This window comes from Pristiophorus japonicus, chromosome 4, assembly GCF_044704955.1.
Source record: "Pristiophorus japonicus isolate sPriJap1 chromosome 4, sPriJap1.hap1, whole genome shotgun sequence".
NCBI lineage: Eukaryota > Metazoa > Chordata > Chondrichthyes > Pristiophoridae > Pristiophorus > Pristiophorus japonicus.
In genome coordinates this window covers 200,426,016-200,439,180 of record NC_091980.1, presented here as the reverse complement: position 1 = coordinate 200,439,180, position 13,165 = coordinate 200,426,016, and positions in this window count along the sequence as shown.

Sequence of the window (13,165 nt, the reverse complement as noted above, 5' to 3'; positions counted from 1 at the left end):
CAATGAGATTGCTAATTAATCCTCTCTCATTACACAACACCCAGTCTAAGATGGCCTCCCCCCTAGTTGGTTCCTCGACATATTGGTCTAGAAAACCATCCCTTATGCACTCCAGGAAATCCTCCTCCACCATATTGCTTCCAGTTTGGTTAGCCCAATCTATGTGCATATTAAAGTCACCCATTATAACTGCTGCACCCTTATTGCATGCACCCCTATTTCCTGTTTGATACCCTCCCCAACATCACTACTACTGTTTGGAGGTCTGTACACAACTCCCACTAACGTTTTTTGCCCTTTGGTGTTCTGCAGCTCTACCCATATAGATTCCACATCATCCAAGCTAATGTCCTTCCTAACTATTGCATTAATCTCCTCTTTAACCAGCAATGCTACCCCACCTCCTTTTCCTTTTATTCTATCCTTCCTGAATGTTGAATACCCCTGGATGTTGAGTTCCCAGCCCTGATCATCCTGGAGCCACGTCTCCGTAATCCCAATCACATCATATTTGTTAACATCTATTTGCACAGTTAATTTATCCACCTTATTACGGATACTCCTTGCATTAAGACACAAAGCCTTCAGGCTTGTTTTTTTAACACCCTTTGTCCTTTTAGAATTTTGCTGTACAGTGGCCCTTTTTGTTCTTTGCCTTGGGTTTCTCTGCCCTCCACTTTTCCTCATCTCCTTTCTGTCTTTTGCTTTTGTCTCCTTTTTGTTTCCCTCTGTCTCCCTGCATTGGTTCCCATCCCCCTGCCATATTAGTTTAACTCCTCCCCAACAGCACTAGCAAACACTCCCCTTAGGACATTGGTTCCGGTCCTGCCCAGGTGCAGACCGTCCGGTTTGTACTGGTCCCACCTCCCCCAGAACCGGTTCCAATGCCCCAGGAATTTGAATCCCTCCCTGCTGCACCACTGCTGAAGCCACGTACTCATCTGCGCTATCCTTCGAATCCTACTCTGACTAGCACGTGGCACTGGTAGCAATCCCGAGATTACTACTTTTGAGGTCCTACTTTTTAATTTAGCTCCTAGCTCTTTAAATTCGTTTCGTACCTATGTCGTTGGTACCAATGTGCACCACGACAACTGGCTGTTTCCCTCCCTTTTTAGATATACATAGATGACCTGGAAGAAGGGACATAGTGTAGTGCAACAAAATTTACAGATGACACAAAGATTAGTGGGGAAGCGGGTTGTGGAGAGAACACAGAGAGGCTGCAAAGAGATTTAGATAGGTTAAGCGAATGGGCTAAGGTTTGGCAGATGGAATACAATGTAGGAAAATGTGAGGTCATCCACCTTGGAAAAAAAAACAGTAAAAGGGAATATTATTTGAATGGGGAGAAATTACAACATGCTGCAGTGCAGAGGGACCTGGGGGTCCTTGTGCATGAATTCCAAAAAGTTAGTTTGCAGGTACAGCAGGTAATCAGGAAGGCGAATGGAATGTTGGCCTTCATTGCAAGAGGGATGGAGTACAAAAGCAGGGAGGTCCTGCTGCAACTGTACAGGGTATTGGTGAGGCCGCACCTGGAGTACTGCGTGCAGTTTTGGTCACCTTACTTAAGGAAGGATATACTAGCTTTGGAGGGGGTACAGAGACGATTCACTAGGCTGATTCCGGAGATGAGGGGGTTACCTTATGATGATAGATTGAGTAGACTGGGTCTTTACTCGTTGGAGTTCAGAAGGATGAGGGGTGATCTTATAGAAACATTTAAAATAATGAAAGGGATAGATAAGATAGAGGCAGAGAGGTTGTTTCCACTCGTCGGGGAGACGAGAACTAGGGGGCACAGCCTCAAAATACGGGGGAGCCAATTTAAAACCGAGTTGAGAAGGAATTTCTTCTCCCAGAGGGTTGTGAATCTGTGGAGTTCTCTGCCCAGGGAAGCAGTTGAGGCTAGCTCATTGAATCTATTCAAATCACAGATAGATACATTTTTAACCAATAAGGGAATTAAGGGGTATGGGGAGCGGGCGGGTAAGTGGAGCTGAGTCCACGGCCAGATCAGCCATGATCTTTTTGAATGGCGGAGCAGGCTCGACGGGCTAGATGGCCTACTCCTGTTCCTAATTCTTATGTTCTTATGTTGCCTTTATTGGCTGAAGCATAGAATACAAGAGCAGGGAGTTTATGCTTAAATTGTATAATACTCTGGTTAGGCCACAGCTGGACTACTGCGTGCAGTTCTGGTCGTTGTATTATTGGAAGGACATGATTGCTCTAGAGAGGATACAGAGGAGATTTACTAGAAATGCTGCCTGGAATGGAGAATCTTAGCTATGAGGAAAATTGGATAGGCTGGGTTTGTTCTCATTGGAACAGAGGAGGCTGAGAGGAGAACTCATTTAGGTGCATAAAATTTTGAGGGGACTGGATATAGTGGATAGCAAGGGCCTATTTCCCTTGGTGGAGGGTTCAATTACGAGGGGGCTTAGTTTTAAGGTAGTTGCTGGAAGGTTCAGAGGGGAAGTTTCTTCACGCAGAGGTTTGTGGGGGTCTGGAACTCACTGCCTGGAAGGGTGGTGGATGCAGAAACCCTCACCACATTTAAAAGATGCTTGGATGGGCACTTGACGTGTCGTAACCTGCATGGTTATGGACCTAGAGCTGATAAGTGGAATTAGACTGGATAACCTCATGTTGGCAGGGAATCAAATACGGCCAGGGTGATCTCCTGGACTAGTTTTGATCACCTGGATGGGTTGGAGAGGAATTTTCCAAGATTTTTTTCCCCCAATTGGCCTGGGTTTATATCTGTTTTTTTGCCTCTCCCAGGAGATTGCATGGCTCCGGTTGAAGTGGAGTGTAGAATGTTGCGGTGCAAGGAGTGTCGCAGTTGTTTGGGACGGACTGGTTGGACCGGATGCTCTTTACCTTTCCGCCATTGTTCATTGTTCATAGGTTTATATGTAATCTTCAGGGCTGCTGACCGAGGGCCGTGTGACCCTTTGTCGGCCGGTGTGGACACGGTGGGCCGGAATGACCTCCTTCTGCGCTGAAGATTTCTATGTTTCTATGTTAATTATGTGTTTGGTACTTTCGCTGAATTTTGAGAGATGCTTTATTAATTTCCTTTTATCCTAGTTGAACTTTAAAGACTATCAGGGGTATATAGAGGAAGCGTAACTCCAACTCACCAGTTCTTCTGAGGTTACTCAGGTAAGGATTTTAGCCTCCATGGGTCCAACAAATCCTGTGTTCAACTTACATTATGGACACAGATCCAGGTTTAGTGTCAGTAAAGTTAGTGAAGTTTTGTATAATTTGTTATTTTGTATTCAAAGAGGGAGCAGACATTAAATATTCTGCAAAAATAATGCAAACTGCTCTATTATCTTTGCTATTCCTATCTCTTATATTTAATGGATTTGTTCCATAGTGTATAATTTAAGCTACAGTCTGATAGAATATTTATTCTACCGCTTTCTGTAATCAGATCATAAGAAGGCTTGTGTCCCATCCAGTATGCTAAATACAGCAGCAAGGATTTCTATTCAATCCTTGCACTCCCAACTTTAGGAGGTACTGGCCATGTAAAGGTACACCTTGGATCACGTTGATGGGAATGTCCTTTTTCACTGAGCACAAGAAAGATATCCAAATAAAAACCAAAAAAAGTAAAAGCGATGACAGGAAATTAGGATTAGAATGTCATTTATAGCGCAACAACAGGCTATTCAAATTTTTACAGTTTAAAGTAAACTGAGCATGAACAAACAACATTATCTAGAATGAGGATAAGAGGTGCAGATCGTGAGCTAGAGTTAACCTGACTTGCAGTGGAAGAAAAGACGAAGAGCGAACACAATTAATTAGAAGTCCTTAAACTGAATGCTGCGAAGAAACAAAGCAACTTGAAAAAGTAAAGGAACACTGCAAGCCGAAGGAGGCATGGGAATGGCACGAGAAAAGGAGAAACAATGTCAACGTGTAGAACACGGGAACACATGGAATCACTGAGTGAAGGTATGGTCCATCAAGTTCATGGTCTGGTACATGATGGACTCAATTAATCTAATAATTCCAAAATTTTAGCTTGGGGATGACGTAAATGGATTTTAATGGGAATTTGAATTGTTACTAGGCAACAGAAATGGGGTTGTGGAACATGTGCAGAAAGATTGGTGCTATCAGTCAATGGGAAAGGTTTAGCTGCTTTTTCACCTGTAGAGCCTGGACTCTGTACCAATGATAAAACTGTAAATATACAAATGTTGAATTTAAGGGGCCAAGTTTCCACAGGAGTTGCTCCTATTTTTTTTGGAGCAACTAGTTTTTTTTGGAGTATCTTAAAAATCGCAATTCTCCACATTTAGTTTGCTCCAGTTTCAGTGAGTTAGTTCAGTTTCTTTTTAGTTCAGTTTTTTTTCAAAAGGGGGCGTTACCAGCCACTTACGCCTGTTTTGGCGATTTAAGCAAGTTTAGACAGCCAATAGTTACTCCAACCTAACTTAGGCCAGCGTATGTGTCCACTTTTGTACGCTCAGAAAAACTTTGTGAACACTTTAGAAATCAGGCGCAGGTAGCCAGAGATGGGGGGGAGGAAGGGAAGTTAGAGGATTTTCCAAAGCACTAAACACCTTCACAACAACATTAAAGAAGCGAAAGTACATTTAAAGCACCAAGCACTAAACAAAACACAAAATAAGCATTCAATAACAAATAAAAAATACAAGGAAAGCACCAAGACTTACAAAGCACTAAACAAAGCACAAAAAGTAATAAGCAATGAATTAACAAACAAAAAATAGCAGGAACCCTGCACCTAAAGCACCAAGACCAAAATAATAAGCAATCAATCAATCAATAACAAATAAAAAATAGAAGTCCTACCTTTATGTTAAGGGTAGGCAGCGGGCCGCCGATGGAGAGGGGATGAGGGGGGGAAGAGGAGGGGGAGGAGAGGAGTGGGGAGGAGGAGGGGGGTGGAGAGGGGGAGAGAGGAGGGGGAGAGCAGGGGGAGGGGCAACGTTGAACAGACGAGCCTGCCCAGGTCCCATCCTACTCATGTCTTGCACCAAATCTCTTTGCTTTCCTGCTACCCCCGCACCCCCCTGAATATCTCCGAGACAGTCCCAAGGAACACTCGATAGCCTCGTCATCTTCCTTCTTGATGATCACTTTTGCCAGCTCCTTCTCCCTTTTTTGTTTGGCTTTCTGTTCCTGGGATCTCCTGTCTCTGATGATGGACATTGCCATCTGTTCGCTCGCAGATCGCAGTGGGGAGCCCATTCGGCCAGGGCTAGGGGCGGTGTGCCTCGGGCCCCTCCCATACAGCCTGCAGCACACGCACACAGAATCTGGGGGCGAGGAGCTACTGCACATGCGTGCACACTCTAGCGCGCATGTGCAGAGATCCCGGCAATGTTTTCAGCGCCGGGACCTGGCTCTGCCCCCCCACGCATTCTGCTGCACTATGCCACATCCCTACATTGGTGCTGCTGCATGGAGAATACGAAGGTAAATAATAAGCGACGTTTCTGTTCTAAAAAGTCGGCGCACCTCACGGAGGAGCACCATTCTAACCTGGGTGCAAACATGGGCCCTAAATGTGGGTGGGGGAGAGGGTGGGGAGGAGGAGGAATTCTCCCAATTGTTCACCGTAAACTTTAGTGAAAGATTTTTGGAAACCCTGAGGAAATGGGGTTTCTGCAGATCTTCTGCCAAAGTTATGGCGGACAATCTGGAGAATCCTGTGGAAACTGAGCTCTGCAGTTTTTACCGTTTGTGACTAATTGCCTGAAGCATACCGGCAGAAATTCAAAAATTTGCAGAAAATTTTCAATGATACTTATAGGGGCTCATAGTGTGATTGGATCCCAATATTATCAAGCGCAGAGACCTGAGGTATAGTTGTTAGTGGGTTCATTTGCATGAAGCTATGAGTATCCCTAAGGGCAAATCTCTCTTTTTGTAGGTTCTGGAGGAGTAGGGTCAGGGAAAGCACACCAGGCAAGTGTATTTGCACCTTAGACACTACATTTAGACCAGTCCTTACACCACCACTTGTGTGTAGAAAGCCAGGTTCTCATAGTTGGAGCTGTCCAAAGACAACTGCCTTCACAGGTGATGATTCCTGAAGGATGCTCTAACAAAAATATGAACAATGCTTCAGCCAGACTTGTCAAACAGTTCCAACACAGGAGCAGCTCGTTCTGTGGCCTTGAAGGTTACAGCTGCATTGAGCATTTGTGTGGCATGCTCCATCCTGACTTGTGTATGAGATTTATGTCACATCTCCCAACCTTCAGTGAACACAAGCAGGTCACTGATGCACTCTTTGCATGGGGCCAGTGATTTCAACAATTTCCATTTGGAAAGCAGCCAGAAACAGGAACAAGCTCTCCACTTCTACTATGTGTCTGGATTCTTACAAGATCCAGGCATAAATCAATAGAAAGGGCTACCACTTCACGTGGGCTATAGGAACAGAATTATGCACTCAGTGCCTGTTTCACTGGCAGCTCCTGTAACTCCTCTTTCCTACAACAATCAATGGTGTCAGTGTTATTTGAAAAGTCAAGAAAAGTTCAGAAGTAATCACAAGGCGACCAAGAATATCCACTGTCGCCATGGCTTATTGTACCACTGCATCATCCAAGAACAAGAGCTGACAAGAGGTACAATGTGATTAGGTTTATATTAGCCACACAACTGTTGGAGTTGACAGTGACGGTGCTAGGTTTAGCTGACTGAGAGGATCGAACACGAGTCTTGGCTGACTTGGCAGGAAGAGGACCAAGCTGGGAATTGGGGAATGTCGACATACTTAGTCCGAAGGTCGAGTGGGAAACCACACAGACGTGCAGGCTGAAACTGGAGGCCAAGAATGGGTGACAGAGGTTCCTGGGAGCAAAATGGAGGCAGTCCGCCAAAGCCGCGTTGGGCAACCTCAGAATGATTGGGGAGTCATGACCCCCTCCTCCCCACTGGCTCAGCCTATAGGTGTTGTTAGCTGCTCAGTTGAGGATACATATTGGGCTTGGCCACCTCATCATCTTGTGCACTGTAAGATGGATGATAAAATATTAGTACTATGTACTAAGTATATTACCATAAATTCCAATATTCAATATTTACACATAAAAGGATATCAAACCAGTTTTTGATCTTTTGCCTAACAGAGAAATTAGGCAATATCACAACTATACACAACAATACCTGACAAGAGGTACAATGTGACTAGGGTCATATTAGCCACACAACTGGTGGAGTTGGCAGTGAATGAGCTAGGTTTAGCCGACTGAGAGGGTCGAACGCGAGTCTTGGCTGACTTGGCAGGAAGGGGGCCAAACTGGGAATTGGGGAATGTCGACATACTTAGTCCGAAGGTCGAGCGGGAAACCGCACAGACGTGTATATTGCCTTTAATATCCCAAGGTGCTTCACAAAGGTGTAAGGAATATAGTGAGGTATTAAGAGGGATGACTAAAAGAGGTAGGTTTTAAGAAGGGAGTGGTTTAGGGAAGGAATTCCAAACCATTTACCCAAGATGGTTGAAGGCATGGCCACAAATGGTGTAGTGAAGGGTTGAAGGTTGCACAAGAGGCTGGAGAGAATTTGGGGAGATAGAGGTTGTAACACTGGAGGAGGTTACATAGATAGGGAAGGACAAAGCCATGGAGGGATAAGGCCGTGGAGGGAATTAAACATAATGATGAGAATTTTAAATTTGAAATGTTGGGCACAATCTAGGGCAATGAGGACAGGGCAATGGATTGATTGGGCTTAGTACAGGATAGGATACTGGCAGTAGAGTATGAAGTTTATGGAGGGTGAAGGGTGGGAGGCCACCAGGCGAACAGTAGAGCATCAAGTCTGGAAGTGCTAGACATGGATCAGGGTTTCAGACGCAGCTGGACTGAGGTGTGACAGTAGAAATAATTGATCTTTGTGATGGAGATGATATGGGGTCAGAAGCGCAGTTTAGGATCAAATAGGATGCTGAGGTTGTGGATTAGTCTGGTTCAACCTGAGGCAGTGGATGAGAGTGGGATGGAGTCAGCAGTGGCAATATGGAGTATTTAGCAGTGGCCAAAAACAAATGGCTTTAGAGGAAACCCTAGACTCATCCAAGACTGGATGTTGGAAAAGTAGTCTGACAACACAGAGGCAGGGGGGGATTGGGAGAAGTAGTGGACAAGTAGAGCTGTGTACATGTGGAAGCAGATCCCATGTTTGTGGATAATGTCGTGAAGGGGCAGTGTGCATATGAAGAAGTGGAGGGGCTAAGGATAGATCCTTGGGGACTCCTAAGGTGTTGGTGGAGGGTAGAAAGAGAAGCCATTGTTAGAAATTAATTGGCTACAATTAGATAGGTATGAGTGGAACTAAGCAAGGACAATCCCACTGTGCTGGACAACAGAGGATACGCTTTTGAGAAGGATGGTGTGCTCAACTGTGAAAGGCTGCAGAAACCAATTTACTAAGAATGGGGTTGAAGGAGTAGAAGGTGGGTCTCATGGAGGGATTCAAATTCCTGGGGCATTGGAACCGGTTCTGGGGGAGGTGGGACCAGTACAAACCGGACGGTCTGCACCTGGGCAGGACCGGAACCAATGTCCTAAGGGGAGTGTTTGCTAGTGCTGTTGGGGAGGAGTTAAACTAATATGGCAGGGGGATGGGAACCAATGCAGGGAGACAGAGGGAAACAAAAAGGAGACAAAAGCAAAAGACAGAAAGGAGATGAGGAAAAGTGGAGGGCAGAGAAACCCAAGGCAAAGAACAAAAAGGGCCACTGTACAGCAAAATTCTAAAAGGACAAAGGGTGTTAAAAAAACAAGCCTGAAGGCTTTGTGTCTTAATGCAAGGAGTATCCGTAATAAGGTGGATAAATTAACTGTGCAAATAGATGTTAACAAATATGATGTGATTGGGATTACGGAGACGTGGCTCCAGGATGATCAGGGCTGGGAACTCAACATCCAGGGGTATTCAACATTCAGGAAGGATAGAATAAAAGGAAAAGGAGGTGGGGTAGCATTGCTGGTTAAAGAGACGATTAATGCAATAGTTAGGAAGGACATTAGCTTGGGTGACTTTAATATGCACATAGATTGGGTGAGCCAAACTGGAAGCAATACGGTGGAGGAGGATTTCCTGGAGTGTATAAGGGATGGTTTTCTAGACCAATATGTCGAGGAACCAACTAGGGGGGAGGCCATTTTAGACTGGGTGTTGTGTAATGAGAGAGGATTAATTAGCAATCTCATTGTGCGAGGCCCCTTGGGGAAGAGTGACCATAATATGGTGGATTTCTGCATTAGGATGGAGAATGAAACAGTTAATTCAGAGACCATGGTCCAGAACATAAAGAAGGGTAACTTTGAAGGTATGAGGCATGAATCGGCTAGGATAGATTGGCGAGTGTTACTTAAGGGGTTGACTGTGGATGGGCAATGGCAGACATTTAGAGACTGCATGGATGAACTACAACAATTGTACATTCCTGTCTGGCGTAAAAATAAAAAAGGGAAGGTGGCTCAACCGTGGCTATCAAGGGAAATCAGGGATAATATTAAAGCCAAGGAAGTGGCATACAAATTGGCCAGAAATAGCAGCCAACCCGGGGACTGGGAGAAATTTAGAACTCAGCAGAGGAGGACAAAGGGTTTGATTAGGGCAGGGAAAATGGAGTACGAGAAGAAGCTTGCAGGGAACATTAAGGCGGATTGCAAAGGTTTCTATAGGTATGTAAAGAGAAAAAGGTTAGTAAAGACAAACGTAGGTCCCCTGCAGTCAGAATCAGGGGAAGTCATAACGGGGAACAAAGAAATGGCAGACCAATTGAACAAGTACTTTGGTTCGGTATTCACTAAGGAGGACACCAACAACCTTCCGGATATAAAAGGGGTCAGAGGGTCTAGTAAGGAGGAGGAACTGAGGGAAATCTTTATTAGTCGGGAAATTGTGTTGGGGAAATTGATGGGATTGAAGGCCGATAAATCCCCAGGGCCTGATGGACTGCATCCCAGAGTACTTAAGGAGGTGGCCTTGGAAATAGTGGATGCATTGACAGTCATTTTCCAACATTCCATTGACTCTGGATCAGTTCCTATCGAGTGGAGGGTAGCCAATGTAACCCCACTTTTTAAAAAAGGAGGGAGAGAGAAAACAGGGAATTATAGACCGGTCAGCCTGACCTCAGTAGTGGGTAAAATGATGGAATCAATTATTAAGGATGTCATAGCAGTGCATTTGGAAAATGGTGACATGATAGGCCCAAGTCATGCTTGACAAACCTTCTGGAATTTTTTGAGGATGCTTCCAGTAAAGTGGACAAGGGAGAACCAGTTGATGTGGTATATTTGGATTTTCAGAAGGCTTTCGACAAGGTCTCACACAAGAGATTAATGTGCAAAGTTAAAGCACATGGGATTGCGGGTAGTGTGCTGACGTGGATTGAGAACTGGTTGTCAGACAGGAAGCAAAGAGTAGGAGTAAATGGGTACTTTTCAGAATGGCAGGCAGTGACTAGTGGGGTACCTCAAGGTTCTGTGCTGGGGCCCCAGCTGTTTACATTGTACATTAATGATTTAGACGAGGGGATTAAATGTAGTATCTCCAAATTTGCGGATGACACTAAGTTGGGTGGCAGTATGAGCTGCCAGGAGGATGCTATGAGGCTGCAGAGTGACTTGGATAGGTTAGGTGAGTGGGCAAATGCATGGCAGATGAAGTATAATGTGGATAAATGTGAGGTTATCCACTTTGGTGGTAAAAACAGAGAGACAGACTATTATCAGAATGGTGACAGATTAGGAAAAGGGGAGGTGCAACGAGACCTGGGTGTCATGGTACATCAGTCATTGAAGGTTGGCATGCAGGTACAGCAGGCGGTTAAGAAAGCAAATGGCATGTTGGCCTTCATAGCGAGTGGATTTGAGTACAGGGGCAGGGAGGTGTTGCTACAGTTGTACAGGGCCTTGGTGAGGCCACACCTGGAGTATTGTGTACAGTTTTGGTCTCCTAACTTGAGGAAGGACATTCTTGTTATTGAGGGAGTGCAGCGAAGATTCACCAGACTGATTCCCGGGATGGTGGGACTGACCTATCAAGAAAGACTGGATCAACTGGGCTTGTATTCACTGGAGTTCAGAAGAATGAGAGGGGACCTCATAGAAACGTTTAAAATTCTGACGGGGTTAGACAGGTTAGATGCAGGAAGAATGTTCCCAATGTTGGGGAAGTCCAGAACCAGGGGTCACAGTCTAAGGATATGGGGTAAGCCATTTAGGACCGAGATGAGGAGAAACTTCTTCACCCAGAGAGTGGTGAACCTGTGGAATTCTCTACCACAGAAAGTAGTTGAGGCCAATTCACTAAATATATTCAAAAGGGAGTTAGATGAAGTCCTTACTACTCGGGGGATCAAGGGGTATGGCGAGAAAGCAGGAAGGGGGTACTGAAGTTGCATGTTCAGCCATGAACTCATTGAATGGCGGTGCAGGCTAGAAGGGCTGAATGGCCTACTCCTGCACCTATTTTCTATGTATGTTTCTATGTATGAAATGAGCTTAGAGAGGCCATGAGGCAAGTTGGGGGAGAAACTGCTCAGACAGGGGTTCAGGGAAACTGTAGGAGAAAAGCCTGGGGGGATGTTGTGCTTGGTGGGCAAGTGGAAAGAGGTGAACCTTCAATGGCTGCTGAATAAATGGTCTCTATCTTGGTGACACAAATATCGATGAGCTCCTCATACTTTTTAGAGGTGAGGGAGAAAGGGAGCATGGGAGAAGGCTTTAAGGAAGCATTTAAGTGGACTAAAGAAGCTGGCAATTACCTTTGCTCCTCAGTATGATGCTAGAGTAGCTGGCAGTTTTGTCAGAGGAGAATGAAGCCCTGTAGCGCTTGATGTGGTCCAGCTAGATCTGGTGATGGATGCTTAAGCCAGTTGTGTGCCAAATGTAGACATGTTTGTGCCCCTTGAACTTGAGGGAGTCAAAACAGGGGCTGTATCAGGGGAGAATGACAGTATGGGAGACAGTGAATGTTTTGCTAAGGATAATGGCATCCAACGTTTTTAAGTTGCCCAATTTAGCTGACCGCTAAATTGTCATGCATACACAGTCCATAATAATTACCCCTGAGCCAATCATTATGAAATGACAGAACAATCATGTTTGGAATGAGTTAAATTCTTTTTGCATGATTCATCAAAGACAATGTTAGACACAGGAATGCATTCTAATACTACTTTATTCACATTATGTAAGTTAACATAACGAATCTAATCACATGACTAAGCATTGAGAATTACAATAGGCACTTAGGTAGAGGTTATTAATTGACAAAGTCTAAATTATTATAGGCGCAAATGGAAATTAAGTCTATCGCAGTATCTCAGCATAAATTTAATTACAACCTGGCCCTTTGGATAGATTGACATATGGACCAGATATTTTGACTTCCTTGGAGATGCTCTGCTTAAGGGAATGCCTGTGATGAATAACTGTCTGTGGTATCTTCTTTCCTCAGTCATCATCTTCTCATCCTGGTTTAACTAACCTTACACATATCTGTTTGTTGCAAAATGTGCCTTAGATATTCTCTTAGGTTCAGTGGTGCTAGTCTTTCATAAGCGGTCTGAATGTCTTACGTTCAGGAGTAAGCCATTTAATATTTAATGGCTCAATATTTAATCATACAATTGTATATGTCAGGGGCATGTTATCTGACCCCTGTTATCTGAACTGGATTTTGGGTCTGTCACATGTGCCCCCATGTGCACTTCTCTCGTCTTTCGATAGGTGGACTGGAAACACTGTAGTGAAATAAGCCTAATCGGAACTGTTAAGCAAGTGAATGTATGGAGTAAAATATTTAATTGAATCTCATCTATTTCACTTAACTTCACTTCCATCCATATACATAAGAAACATAAATCACATCACACTATCCCCTAATAGTGGGCTAACTTAACTTTTTTTTCTGGTCAGCTATCTAGTTCTGACTCGCTCTGGGCTTAAGATGAGTGAGCTTTCCCTCACTAGACCAGGCTCCCTCTGCAGACTTAACTGGGCAGATTGATTTACATGTCCCTTTGTCCTTTTTCTCCCTGTCTTTCCAGGAAGTGGGAGTGCTGTCCCTTGACTGGGTTTACCAGTCGGCCTGCCAACTGAACCAGCTACCGACTTCCCAAGAGTATATTCTC